General features: G+C 42.8%; 1 protein-coding gene across 2 annotated transcripts in view; it reads right to left on the bottom strand.

The window, feature by feature from the left end:
• Window positions 1–15,506, bottom strand: part of Ctxnd1 (cortexin domain containing 1) — a 68,823-nt gene that overhangs the window by 24,030 nt on the left and 29,287 nt on the right. The window lies entirely within an intron of this gene.

The following is a 15,506-nucleotide window of genomic DNA, read 5'->3' as shown; positions in this document are numbered from 1 at the left end:
TCTATCTCTTTTGTGAATTCATTCAGAAGTTTATCCCTATCTTATTTTAACTCTTTGATTTGTTTGTTCGTGGGTTCTTTAAATTCATTGAATTCCTTGATCATATTTATGATTGTTCTTTTAAATTCAGTGTCCTGGGTTATCTCTAGGAGGTTCTCCTTGTATAACTCTTCTACAGGATTGGTGGAGTTTGGTGGGGACATAGTGTTTTGACTTTCCGTTTTATTACTCTTTCCTTGTGATTTTGGATGTCAGTTTCTTTTGTTGTTTATGATCCTGATATGAGAATTAAGTTGAAGTATGCTTCTGTTTGCATTATCGCAGTGCCTAGATCCATTCTTTATTGTTTATGTAAAGCTGGTTGGTACAGGGTTCAGGTTCTCTCAGGTTTAATTTGGAGGGAACTGATGGCTTCAGATCAGCTATTCAGAAGCACCCACAGAAGCCCAATTCAGGTTTCAGTCAGGTACACTCAGGCTTCCTTCACCATGTGGAGACAGGATCTGGGTACTCTCAGGCAGTCCCCTGACATCTCAGCCCCTATGCCAGAGGGAGGTCAGAGGAGACCAGAACTCAGCACTCTGTTGGTCTGCTGAAATCAGAACCACTACACAGATGGAGGTCAGAGCCAGCCTCTCAGGCTGTCTGCTAGGATCTCAGCCTTAGCCTTCCAAAGCCAGATCTGCCCTGGAGCCTTGGGAGGGGCCTCACAAAATCCCAGGTAGGGGGGATGGGTATGGTGCAATTAGGGGAAGCTCATCATGTGGAGGCAGGATGGGGGGCTTTCAGGCAGTCCCCTGCATTCTCAGGCCCTCTGCTAGAGGGAGGCCAGAACTTGGCACTCTCTAGAGGTCTGCTGAGATCAGAGGCTACACTGATGGAGGTAAGAACCCACTTTCCCCCATTTGTCAGTTCTTATAATTATTTCTTGAAGTACTGGAGTTTTTTTCAGAAAGTCCTTGCTTGTGCCTAGATCTTGAAATGTTTCCTTTGCAATTTTTTTTCTTGTAATTGCAAAGCTTCATGTGTTACATTAAGGTTCATTTTTAGTTGATATTTTGTATAGAGAAAGAGAAGGGATGTAGTTCCTTCTTCTACATGTAGTTATTCAGGTTTACCAGCACATGTTAAAACAGCTGTCTTTTCTCCAATGTAAGTTTTTAGCAACTCTGACAAGAAGTAGGTGCCTGTAACTGTGTGGACTTGTTTGTGGGCCCTCTAATCTATTCTATTCCATGGTCTACATTTCTGTTTTTAATGGTAGTACCATGCTGCTTTTGCTACTGTGGCTCTATAGCATTATTTGATGTCAGATATTATGGCATCTCTAGCATTGCTCTTTTTACTCAGAAGTTCTGTAGCTATTCTTGATCATTCACATTAATTTTAGAACTTTTTTCTATTGGTGTGAAGAGTGTCACTGGACATTAAAAGAGAGATTTACTTATTTATTTTTGTATATGTGTATTGTGTGTGCCTGAGTTTATGTGTAGCATATGTGTACAGGTGCCTGTGGAGGCCAGAAGAGGGTGTTAGAGCCCTTGGAACTGGAACTACAGATGGTTGTGAGCTGCCTGACATGGGTGCTAAGAGCCAAACCCAGGTCTTCTTCAAGAGCAGTAAGTGCTCTTAACCACTGATCCATCTGTCCAGTCCCACGTATCACTGAAATTTTGAAGAGTTATACTTCATCTGTAAATCTTTTAGTGATATGGTCATTTTAATGATATTAAGGGAGTTCTTTCTGTCTTCTAGGGTCTTTGCCCATTTCATTTTTCAGTGATTTGTTGTTTTCATTGTTGTAGAGGTCTTTAACTGCCTTGGTTATATTAGTTCTTAGGCATTTGTTTTATGAGGCTACTGTGAATAGAACTCTTTTTAGAGAGTTTGGTTTTGGTGTATGGAATTTACTGTTTCTTGTTCATTGATTTTGTATCCTGCTACTTTGCTGAAAGCTTTTATTCATGTAGGAGAGTTTTCTGGTGGTCTTTAAGGTATAGGACTGCATCATCTACAAACAGGAATAACTTGGCTTCATCCTTCTTATCGGTGTCCCATTTATTTCTTTCTCTTGCCTTATTGCTTTAAAAGTTCAAGCACTGTATTGAGTAAAACTGGTGACAGTGGACATCCTTATTCCTGGCTTTAAAGAAAAAATTTTTCAAGTTTTCCCATTCCGTACAATGTTGGCGATCATTTTGTGTATACAGTATTTATTCCTGCTTTCTTTGGGACTTCCATGATGAAGGGATGTTGTATTGTGCCAAATGTTTGTTCTGAATCTATTGAGATGATTATATGATTTCCATCCTTCATTCTGTTTACATGCAATACTATACCTATTAATTCAAACCATTACTGGAAAGAAACCAACTTGACTGTGGTGTGTAATTGTTTTAATGTACTGTTGAGAGCTAGGTCAGGTGGTGAAGGCCTGTAATCTCAACTACTCAGGAGGCTGAAGGAGGAGGATCACAAATTAAAGGCCTTCCTGGTCTACAGAGTGAGTTGAAGGGCAGCTGGTCAAGTTAGTGAGATCCTGTGTCAAAATAAAAACCAAAGGCTGAGGATATAACTCAGTGGTATAGCACTTTGTTAACATGCATGAGGCTCTAGTTTCAACTCTTTTGAAAAGTGTTGCTGAATTTGGTTTACAATGATTTTGTTGAGGATTTTTGAGTCTATGTTCAGAGACACTGGCCTATAGCTTTCTTTTGTTTTTATTGTGTTCTCCACCAGAATAAGATGGATGTGGCAGAATCCCTTCTTATTCTGCTTTGTTGCATAATTGGAGGAGCTCATGAGCTAAGACAGTGGCTATTGCTGGGCTAAATGTATACTAGTGATCTCTAGGCAACAGACCCAGCCGTGCAACAAGAGCAGGTGCCACTCTTAAGCCACTTCCACTGCAGAACCTGCAGGCCCCGGCTAGTTATCCTCTCAATCAAAGACATTCAACAATGTGCATGTGAGCATGGAATATGCCCCAGTAACTCCTGTATTTCTACTCAGCATCACCAAGGCTATGGAGGCAGAGAAGATGATCACACCAGAAGACTCTGCTGGAGTTTGAGGCATGGGCACTGAGTGATTTTGCTTGCCTTCCCCAAACCAATCTGTTCCAATCCCCACTCATGTTCACATATTCATGGGATAATTCCTTTGCCCAGAGTTTGGGACCCTGTTTCCAAATGCAAGTGTCCCTTTCCCCCTATGCAGCTCAGCCCACACATCCCACTAGACCTGTGCCTGTGAGTCTGTGCCAAGTCACAACCATTTTTCTGGACATGTGCTGCTGCTTGGGATAATTGCTCACTTAGTTCCAGTAAGACCACTGAGACTTGGAGATATAAAATGAACTTGCAGCAATGGTGGTGACAACATATACAAAACACATGCAAACTCAATCAGACAAAAACCAGCATAGAAATGGGGAAATGGGCAGGAGGACACAACTTTGGTGAGGAACTATTAGCAGCTGATCACTGCTGGGTGAGGGAGAGTTGATATTCTTCAAAGGAGTGACACCACACAGGCTGAACAGGCTCCAGTGGATGAACTCACACCAAGGGACATCTGAGTCCCTTGACTCAATAAGCCTTAACATATATGACAAAATGTGTGAAGTCCTGTAGGTGGACTATAGAGTGCAGATATGGAAGTGGAGACTAAATATGATTAAGATGTATGAAATCCATAAAAATTCAGTGTGCTGGATAGCTTTAGTGTCAACTTGACACACCTGGGTTGAGGGAGCCTCAATTGGGAAATTTCCTCTATTGGACTGGCCTGTGGCCATGTCTGAGGGGCATCTTCTTGATGAGTGATGTGGGAGGGCCCAGCCCACTGTGGGTGGTACCATCCCTGGGCAGGTGGGCCTGTGTTGCATAAGAAAGCAGGCTGAGTAGGGGCCACGGGAGCAAGCCAGTAAGCAGCATTCCTCCGTGGCCTGTGTTCCAGCTCCTGCTTCCAAGTTCCTGCCCTGAGTTCTTACCTTGGGCTCCCTGATGAACTGTGACCTGGGAGATGTAAGCTGAATAAACCCTTTCCTCCCCAAATTGGTATTGGTCAGAGTGTTTTGTCACAGCAATGGAGAGACAAACTAAGACATTCAGTAAAAAAAAATTTTAAGTAGTGCCCTTTGTTTCTCCCAGGCGAATGATTTAATGGTAAGAACTCTCTTAAGATGAGCCATTGCCCCGGGGCCACTGAGCAAACTTGGAGGTGCTAGAGCCCCTTATCCAGGATCTGCTTGCTGCACAAATTATCAGACATCTTGTATTAAACTATAGTCTTGCAGTGCCAGACTGCACACCTAGGGAGCTCTTTCACTTAAAGCTCTATTGAAGGGATTTAATCCCTTCCCTCTAGTGTTATCACATGCCCTGTGTTAGGGTTCTCTGTTTCTTTGGCAAATTGAAAGTACTTTTTGGATTTCACCTAGTCTTCATCTATCATGCCTTGTTGTTCTCCTGCATCTTTCTACACCACCCACCTCTCCCCACATCCATGCCTTTTATTTTAATCTCTTAGAGGAGAAATGTTCTAGGCGCCTACTCTACCATCTTCCCTTACCAGACAGTTTCAATGTGTGTAGAGAATACTCACTTTGTTTAGGTGCTCATAGAACAATGTTTTAATGTATATTTAGAAAGAAGATATCCATCAATTCTAAAAAGTTTTATGGGCTGCTCTTCTAACCACAAAGGATTAAGCAAATGAACAAACTAATAACTTTGTGATTTAAATAACAAAATAATTATTGGGTTAATGATAAAGCTAAGCTGTAATTGCAGAATATTTAGAAAATCACTCTTTGAAAATAGAACATATTAAAACCTACAGGGTGAGGTAAGTGACAGATGTTTACTACACTCAGAGGCAAAATCATGACTTTTATCATGGAACAAGAGGAATCAAACATACTGAAATACTTGCCAAAGAAGTTATATAATCAGCATTAAGAACATCTGGAAGGTGTAGTAGAGTTAAAAGTTAACAATTTACAAAACAAAATCCACAGAATTAAGAATAAGTCTTACAGCAAGTTCTTTGTTAAAGTTTGAACTTAGACAAACTATTAATAAGTTATTCTACAAAAGCCAAATACATACCATTAAGAAGGGGGCTATAACCATAGAGACCAGGGAGATTAAAAACCTAATGAGCTAGTTCTGTATAAAACTCCACCAAGACACAGGAAGAGTTCAATGATGATATTTTCCCAGAAGGAAAGCAAATGGTCAGAATCAAGTGGAAAGCCCAAATTAATCTATCTGCAGCGTGTCTGTTCAGAGTGTCAACTTGGAACAAACTGGATTAGATCCCAGAAGATGGGCCAAGTCCAAGTCCAGGAAACTTGACCATTGTCCTACAGGGATTGTGATGGAAACAACCTTGGAGTGGGGCCACTCTTTCTTGTTCTGGGAACACTGGTGTTGTACATCCATCAGGTATGTTCCTCCTTGCCACTCTGGGTCCCAAAGCAACAACATCATATTCCCCGTTAGTATTTCCATTGAGCTGTTCAACCCTTATAGCACCTATTTTGAGACTGTATCTTATGGTTAAAGCACTCCAAGGTGCTCATCTATGACCAAAGGGTGGTCACTTGTAGCTGGAATGCCTCCTGAGGACAAAGGCTGAGGTGGTGAAGCTAGTTGATAACTAGCTTCTCATCCCAGTCTCATCCCAGAGGCTCTACTTGGTGGCCCTTCAAGGTGTATTAGGGGGCTCCCAGTTTTCCGCATCACTCTGTCGAGTCCCAGTGTTATAGTATCTTAGATATCCCTACACACACACACACACACACGCACGCACGCACGCACGTGTGCCACATCCCTGAAGCACTATCTAGCTTTCAGAATGGTTACATTCATAGCTGCCCCAGAACCCACAGCATCAGGAATTCAGAACCTCTCCTCGTTAACCTTTTAACCCTGCAGGGACGTCATTTCTGGGGTTTCATTGCTCTTTCCTCCCTCCGGATTTTTCTTTTAGGAATCTGTGGGCAACTGAAGCAAATTTCTGTAACTTGAGCTTTTGAAAGAAAGGGGAAGACCCTCAGTCAGTCCTCATACCCAAGGGTCGGTCCTAGGTGCCTTCCACGTATGTATCTACCTCTTCCCAGCATCTTCCAAGATCTGTTCCCTAGAGTTTATGTCTCAGAAAGAAATGTTAAATTCCATCTCTTTGTATAGTCTTTCACACAGAACCAAGGTAACATTTTTTAAAGTCTGTCTCTGTCTTGGCTTTCACTGAAAACTTGGAGACAGCGTCCCCATTCTCTGGGACTCCACCACATTGTACAGAGCATGCATTTTCTGGCTTTGCTCATATTAGACATGGCAAAGGACACTGTCTTTTAACTTTTAACTTCATATTAATGCAGATCTCTTCTGGGGAACTAAATTGAGTTCCCACAGTCCTGATTGACAAAAACCTGAAGTTTTACAGATTAAAGGAGAGGTATTTCTTTTTCTGAGAGCCTCTTTCATTTGTTTCTATGAATTGAGATCTTCACAATTCCTTCTTATAAGCTTTGTAATTGTTAAATGGCAGCAGGGGACAACCAGCTGGTATCTCCTTTGCTGTCATTGCAAATGTAATCTGGACCTTGTTTATGGTTCATCAGTCTTTAATATAGAACCAGAAGCAATCAGATTGTTCAATTCAGTGCCGCTGTTTTAGAGTTTGAGAGAACCAGGCTCAGACAGGGCAAGTAACTTGATCAAGGATCCCCATATGTCCACATATGGGACCAGAACCCTGCGCTCTGGTTGCTGACGAGTACAGTGATTCTCCATCCTGATGCCAACTCAGCCCTCTTGTTTCCTTGAATTGGTTCCAGTGGCACAGAAGGTAGTTTCTACCATGAGGACACAAGGGCAAAATCTTTTTTTTTTTTCCTTTTCCTCTTGTTCACCAATTATAAGCTGGGCCTCTATCCTACTGTGGGTGGAAACAGCAACAGTATACCATGAGGAAAAAAAAGTCTAGGAAATTGAGACAAGATTCCTAGAATCAGCCTCAAGGAAAATCCAGAGGGAATCCTGTTTCAATCACAGTGTTAGCTATTGGTTTCTGTAATGATTTCTGTAAAGTCAAAGGAGTTGCTATTCATAGCCAGTTACATAGCAAGCCTCATTAACCTTTTTCTTTATTGTTTATGCTTTTTGTGACTGCTTAAATTCCTTCCTGCCCTGATATCTTTCGTACATTCTACTTGTATATTCTAGAATTTTGAAACGTCATCTTTCACATTCAGATTTCTAATGCATCTGAAATTGATTTTACCTAGGAATTCAGCTGTCTTCCTGTGGAGTCCAGCAGTTGCTGTGTCCCAGTTATTGACTAATCTGTCCTTTCCTCTGTGATTTGCAGTATCATTCCTAGCTCACATCAGCACAGGTATCCATTTCTGCATGCTCTATCATTTTGAATTTGTTTACTGTCTATCTCTGAGCCAATTCCACAGTCTTAAATTGCATTAAAATGGCATTATCATGCATTTTTGCAGTATGCTGGTCCAAGTCCCCCTTGTAATTTTCATTCAAGAGTACCCTGCCTCTTCACTTCATGCATGTTAGAAGGAACTTGTTAAGCCCATGAAGAGCTCTAGAAAAATGTTGACTAGAACTGCACTGAAATTATAATTTGTGGTGAATTATTATCTACATGATATTGAGTCTTTGCGTTCATGAAAAGGTATTTATACTCTCATGCCTACTCTTCATGTTTTATAATTTTCTTCATGAGAAAACACATTTTCCTGTTTATTCCTAGGTATTTTGAGGATTTTAGCATGGATATAATCAGTAATGTCTTTTTTTCTTTTTCTTCTTACATTTTATAAGAAGTTATTTTGGGTGGTAGAAACAATATAGATTTTTATATATAAAAAGATGGGGTTGATGAGATGGCTCAGTGGGTAAAAGTACTTGTCACCAACCTTTGATGATCTGAGTTCAATCACCTGAGCCTGCATGGTGGAAGGAAAAAATTAACTCCCTCAAGTTGTCCTCTGACCTCCACATGCGCACCATGGCATGGGCATATGCACACACACACACACACACACACACACACACACACACACACAAGCTCACTCGTAAGCACCCACATACAAAGTAATTAAAATCAATTGTTTTGAAAAAGGAAGAGTGACTTCCCGAGCAGCCTGGCTGGCTCAGGGCTGAGCTTTACATGCTTCCTTACTTATACTCTGATATCTATCACTGCTCTGCCCACTTTTCCTTCAGACACTGCTGTTGAAGTCTGTTCTAGTTTGTTTCCCCATTGCTGTGAAAAAACACCCCGACCACTACCAACTTGGGGAGGAAAGGGTTTATTTGTCTTATGTCTCCCGGGTCATAGCTCATCAGGGAGCCCAAGGTAGGAACTCAGGGCAGGAACCTGGAGGCCTTGAACTCACAGAGATCCATCTGCCTCTGCCTCCCAAGTGCTGGTATTAAAGGTGTGCGCCACCACGCCCAGCAAACCTGCTTTCTTATACAATACAGGCCCACCTGCCCAAGTGTGGCACCACCCACAGTCAGCTGGGTCCTCCCATATCACTCAATAATGAAGAAGATCCCCTGCAGACATGGCCACAGGCCAGTCCAATGGAGGCAATTCCCAGGTTGAGGCTCCTTCAGCCCAGGTGTGTCAAGTTGACACCCAAGCTATCCCGCACCTGCACAATTGACCCCTTGTCAATTTGACACACAAACACATCACTATTAAACCTTTCCATTTCTTGTCCCCAACATGATGTTAACATTAATATCACAATATAAGACAGTACAACCTTAAAAGACCACAGTCCTTAAAGAAAAAATCAAACACTTAAAAGATCATGGTCTCTTAAAAGTCTCTTAACTGTGGGCTCCTGAAAAATCCAAAACAGGTACTGTCTTGTTTCAAAGGTAAGAATCAGGCACACCTAAGCAAAACCTAAGTCCAGCAAAATAGCTTGAGGCTGGACATCTGGGATTCATTCACAATCTGAGCTCCAAAGGTTTTTGGCAGTTCTACTTCTCTGACTATGCCATCCATAGTTCACAAAGCTTGTCTCACAGACCCAGGCCAGCTCCATTCCATACCTGCTGCTGCCCTTGTGGTTGTCCCACAGTCCTAGAATCTCCAAAAGCTGGGGTACCCAATGAAACTGAGGCTGCACAATCACCAATAGCCTCTTCTGGCCTCTCAGGATGCAATGCCTCAGATTCTCTCCATAACCTCTTCAATCTTGGGGTCTTCACTGCAACTGAGACTTCACTTTCACCCATAGCTTTTCCTGGCCTCTCAGAGTGCCAAGCCTCAGCTGCTCTCTTTGATCCCTTCATGCTTTTAACACCAGAACCATGCAGGAGCCTCTTACACATCACCAAGTCCTGCCTCCAGCTAGAGATGGAAGCTTGGGGTCTCCTCTTGACTACAGCTTCTCCATGCTGACCCTGAGGAAATACTTCCCAGACGATTTCACCACAGTGATGCTGGTCTCTTGTTACTCACAGCTGGTTTTTCAGCCCCAACTAACCAGCATCAATTGTCCCAGTAAAGCAAAGGTTTCACCTGAGTGGTTCTGGTCTCTTCTTAATCACAGCTGATTCTTCAGCCCCAGCCAACAAGAATCCACAGATTCTTAATTCAAGATATCACACAAAGAGCTCTGATAGTCTCTGCTTCCCTTTGAAGCTTCACAAACCAGGCCTCCACTGTCCACAACTCTTTCGGCATAACTGTTCCAAGCTCCACAGCAACAAACTCTAAGCACTCAATGGTTTTTCCAGCCCAAAGTTCCAAATGCTTCCACAAACCTCCCCAAAACACCAAGGTCAGGTCTGTCACAGTAATACCCCACTGTCTGGTACCAATTTCTGTTCTAGTTTATTTCTCCATTGCTGTGACAAAACATTCCGACCACTAACAACTTGGGGAGGTAAGGGTTTGTCTTACATCTCCCAAGTCATAGTTCATTAGAGAGCCCAAGGTAGGAGCTCATGCAGGAACCTGGAGGCAGGAGCTGGAGCACAGGCCATGGAGGAATGCTGCTTACTGGCTTGCTCCTCTGGCCTCCACTCACATTGCTTTCTTATGCAACACAGGCCCACCGGCCCAGGGGTGGCACCACCCACAGTGGGCTGAGCACTCCCACATCACTCAGCAATCAAGAAGATGCCCCATAGACATGACCACAGGCCAGTCCAATGGAAGCAATTCTCCAACTGGGGCTCCCTTAACCCAGGTGTGTCAAGTTAACACTAAAGCTATCCAATAGCACAAAGTCCTAAGAGGGTATTAATATCATGTGGGACATTTGTTTTAGCAGGAAGAAAATTACTCTAGTAAACAAAAAAATTAGGGCATTTTCTTTCTAAAGAGTCATCCTTTCCCCTGTGTTCACCATGTGCGCCTGTGCTACATAGCTTTGGTTGTCAACTTGACACACCTGGGTAAGAGGGGCCTCAGTTGGGGAATTGCCTCAATTGGACTGACCTGTGTCCATGTCTGTGGGACATTGTCTTGACTGTGGAGTGATTAGGAGGGCCCATCCCACTGTGGGTGGTGCAACCCCTGGACAGGTGGTTCTGTATTGTATAAGAAAGCAGGCTGAGCACAGGCTGGAGTAGCAAGCCAGTAAGCAGCATTCCTCCATGGCCTATGCTCCAGCTCCTGCCTCCAGGTCCCTGCCCTGAGTTCCTACCTTGGGCTCCCTCAGTAATGAACTATGACCTGGGAGATATAAGTCAAATAAGCCCTTTCCTCTCCAAGTTCGTTTTGGTCAGTGTTTGTAGCACAGAAATTGAAGGTGGACTAGAATAGGGCCCAAGCGTTTGTCCTTCATGTCCCTCTAGCTCTCCTGGCTGTGTTAGTGGCCTCCCAGAGTATATCTACTAGTTCAAACAGGAAGCAGTACGGCCCAAAATCTTGGAACAGGGTCAAGTCTTTCCTGTGTAAAAGAGCCAAGCCTCACATTGGATTGCCTCTGTTTCTCCAGCCCACAGGGCAAAGTGCTTTAGGCCCCCTTGCTGACCCAGGGCTCTCTGGCTGTTCTACTGGGGACAGCACTCCACTGTCTTGATGGGGTCTCCCTTTGACCCCATGGGGGTTGAGTGTTCACCTGCTGATCATCATTGTGACCCTCTCTGCTCCCTAGTTTCCAGAAACCCTATGGCTCTCAGCTCCTCAGAGAGCATCCTGACTTGTTTTCTAGCTTTGCACCTACTTTTTTCCTTTGGAAACTTCAACAAGATATAAGGTGAGAGGAATGTGTAATCAATTACCCGTTTGGAATGGACAGGCTGTCCCCATCTCTTGGCTCTTCTGCCAGTTAACTAGTCTATTCTATCTTATTCATGAGGACATGGTTTATTGAGTTTTATTGAGCGCATACAGCAGATGCTTTTTACAATTTACTTCTTTGAGAAATACATCATTCTTTGAGAAATACATTTTCCCTTTTCTCTTGAATTCTAGTTTCTTTAATGTTATGAAGAAAAACAAACCAAAAAGGCAAATAACTGGGATCCAGGAGAGTGTTCATGTTCCTTTGATGCACAAGGAAAATGCAGCATGTCTGTGGGGCAGTTTCTTGATTGCAGAGTGATAGAGGAGGGCCCAGCTCACTGTGGACTTACTGTCCTTTGCAGGTTGACAGGCATTCCATTTTCTGTGTAGTTGGGAAAATAATTATCTGTGTCACAGTCATCCACAATTTAAAATCTCTTTTCAAGATGGGAGTGGTGGCACATGCCTTTAATCCCAGCACTTGGGAGGCAGAGGCAGGCGGATCTCTGAAAGTTCAAGTCCAGCTTGGGCTATAGGGAGACCCTGACTCAAAAAGACCGAAAAAAAAAAAATCTCTTTTCAGATTAAATAGTCATCTAGCTTTTACTTCCCACCAAGGATGACTGTGGCAATCCATACTCGAAGCTTTCTGAGTCCCACCTCTGCCCTCCTCCTTTCTTCTCCTCCAGCTGCTATGTGGGTGTCTAAAGGGTCATTATGCCCTTGCTGTGTGGTGGTGAGCACTGTGACATCCACACAGTGTCCTCTGCACCTATGTTGGCTTTTGTTCCCTCGTAGGGTAACTATTGGATGTATCCTCTGGCCTTTGGGGAGTAACAGTACCATCTGCTCCTGTTTCTAAGTCCTCGCCCATGGCTTTCCTTTGTCCTAACACTGAGGCTTTGCTTCCCTCTCATAGCACATTCCAGGATGACAATGGAGTCTGGGTGCTCTGCCTACTCTGCGCAGGCCGCTGGAACCAAGAACAGGATGTTTACTGCACCACTCCATTCCACTCCTCCTGTGGATGTTACCCACAGTCTGGGTGTGTTCAGGGTCCTGCTGCTTCCCTTGTGCTGTGCACAGTGAGTGAGCCCCTGCCCCATGCCCTGGAGCTCCTCATGAGTACCTGAGGTTTTGAAGGCCACTAGAGTGGGCTGGTGTGTGGCTGGGAAAGAAGATCCTGTTGCCTGATACCTTCTTTCTGTCTCCATGTCTTGAAGGGACTGATTTTAGGCTTTCTAGAACCTCTATCTAGTGATTGGTGCTTTCCTTGACCTGTTGTGACCAGCTCACGTGAGGTAAACACAGAATTGGAGAGTATCAGAAAACTTTAAAGTAGCCCAACTTTGCAGTGACGTCTAAGTGTGTGATGGTAGATTCTCTACTTGAACAGGGCACAGAATAGTTTCATGTGGGTCACATATGGAGGAGCCTGTTGGTTCCTGATCACACACAATAAAATGTTGTACAACTCAACAACTGATTGGAATTTTAGTGAAAAACAAGAGTTCATTCACTGGGGAGTGTGAAGGCAGCATCTATATGATATTCAGCTCTAGGGCTGTAAGCCGGGGCTGAGCACGGCAGAATGAAGAAACTGTGATCTGGATGTTCCAATGGGAACTGGGGCAGGTAAGCACATCCATTGTTCCCCTACATTCTGGATTTCAAAAGCAATACTGACTCTACTAAAAACTTCCATACAGTGGAAAAAAAAAAGTTAAATGACATGGATAGAACATTTATTTGAAATAAATGCAAATAGATACTTTAGAAACTCTGTGTCATATATTTTTTGTGTTTTTGTGCAACCAGACTTCTCCTAATCTAACCAGCACATATGAGAACAGTAAAGAATGGTGGTAATTCAGAATTATTTGAAGGACTTGAACCCTATGTGCTTTGATGAATAAAGCTTGGGAGTTAATTTCCTTTATAAACTCTGAATCAATTGATTTCATTTCTAGAATAAAATTCTAGAGTTCTTGGGTCAATAGGACCGCATAATGTAAAAATCAATTCCATTTCTAGATCTGCAGCAATGTAATTGCAGATAATATCCTGCCAGGCTGGCAGGCCTGACTATTGTCTCTAAAAGCCTGGGATGGCATGGGGGTGGCATTTCCATTGGAATAAAGGAGGACTTTCAGTTCCTATTTCTTAAATATTCATAGCCTCCTAAATGTCACAAACATCACATGCTCACACATTTCTGTTGAGAAAAATTGTTCAATATTTTTAAATGGAGCAAAAGAGTCCTTCCTATGCCTTGCAGTGTGTACCTGTGACCAGAGGCCTTGAGGCTGTTTGATTTTCTGTTCTGTGCCTTTAACTTGATATTCATTATTGATTAGAATATTGTACAAGTTTGTGGGGCAGATGTAACTTACAGAATGCAGATGGTTTTTTGAAACAAAGAACGTTGTCAGATAGAAAAGGTTTTCCCAGGTGTCAGTTTCATTTCTCTTAGGAGAGTAAAAAGCTCTCTATGCAAATTACAGACCTTAACAGCCCTCCTTTCAGTCACTATAGATTCACTTTCTTTGACCAGTTGCCTTGATGAGTCTTGGCTGCTGCCACAAAAACATCATAAACTGCGTGGCATATAAACACCAACCATATATTTCTTATTGTTCTGGAGGCTAGGACGTCTGAGATCAGAGAGAAGGTGGATTTATCCTTATGAGGACTGTATCCTTGTGTAAAGGAAGGGGAAAGGCAGATTTCTGGAACTTTGCTTTTCTTTCTTTCTTTCTTTCTTTCTTTCTTTCTTTCTTTCTTTCTTTCTTTTTTCTCTTTCTTTTTTCCTTCCTTCCTTCCCTCCCTTCCCCTCCTTCCCCTCCTTCCCTTCCTTCCCCTCCTTCCCTTCCCTTCCTTCCCTTCCTTCCTTCCCTTCCCTTCTTCCCTTCTCTTTCCTTCCTTCACTCCCTTCCCAGTTCCAGAGAACATCATTTTTAGGCAGCAGTAGGAAATTAGTCATTTCCAAGAACTTATTCAGATAAGTGAAATTGAGTCTTTCAAAAAGCATCAAATATCCGCAACATTTTTTTTTTTTTTTTGAGACAAGGTTTTGCTAAATAGCTTGGGCTGACCTTGAACTTGCTTTGTAGCTCAGGAATACCTTTAACCTGTGATCCTCTTGCTTTAGCATCTCAAGTAGCTGAGATGACAGGCCTGGTGGTCTTTTAAAAGGGTGCTAATCCCATTCCTGTGGGCTCTACCTCATGATCTAATCAGTTCCCAAAGGCCTTCTTAGCACTATTGCATTGGAGAATTTGGTGTTAGTCTCTGAATTTCAGGGGACACCTTCAGACCACAGAATCAGCTTTGCCATCTTGCTAGGGCTCTCATTAATGAACTAAATTAATCACTGTCACTTTCTCACTCTACATTTGTGTGAGAGTTATAATTTTAACATTTTTGAAAATTAGGCTTGATACTTCTATTGTGTCCTTGGAAACAAGACAGTGTATCAAAATTGAGACTCATTCAATCACAATGCTAACATCCAGAAAAAATGTAATGACTTTTATTTTGCTTGTAACAGAAGAAATCTCTTTCCAAGTATTTAACCATTTCATTTTCTTCCTAGACAACAATTTTATGATTTTTGGTACCTAAAAGCAGCTTCCATGCTCTCGTGGAAAAGTATGAAGCTCTTCAGGTAACTTACCTACCCCTGGGTCCCTGTAGTGGGATCTGGATATGAAGACAGTAGAATGTGAGGGCCCTGCCTCCTGTGACATTTAGGACAAGGTACCCTTGAGTTCTGGTGGCCTATGTCCATGTGGGCTCTGAACACAGTTCTGGTCTGTCTATGCCTAGACTATGTCCCTATAAGTCTCTATTGCTCACATCATTGGCTACAGCAACTTGGGCTCTGCTGCCTGGTTACTTAGCTGAGGTGGATTCTCACTAGCTCTGTGGGTTTCAGAACCTGAGATCCTTGTCTCTTCTCCACCTATTCCTATAGCCATGTTCTCTTCAAGGACTCAGGCCTTGAAGGGCTTTCTCCCTGCTGCTGCTGGCCTAGTGGCTACATGGAAAAGGTAGGCCCTGGCTATGCTTATTTTGACCATAGTTTTCAAGAGGTTGTGTTTTTAAAGAAATGTGTCCTTTTTTTTGGAACCATAAACAGTGCTCTAAAGTCATACATACAAACCTCTTACTATTTAAGATGTTGGCCAAATCTATGGTGATGCCACTTTTTC

This window comes from Nannospalax galili, unplaced genomic scaffold (assembly GCF_000622305.1).
Source record: "Nannospalax galili isolate Female #2095 unplaced genomic scaffold, S.galili_v1.0 scaffold627, whole genome shotgun sequence".
In the NCBI taxonomy this organism is placed as follows: domain Eukaryota; kingdom Metazoa; phylum Chordata; class Mammalia; order Rodentia; family Spalacidae; genus Nannospalax; species Nannospalax galili.
The sequence above is the reverse complement of the archived record's forward strand: the minus strand, read 5'-3'. Positions and strand labels throughout refer to the sequence as shown.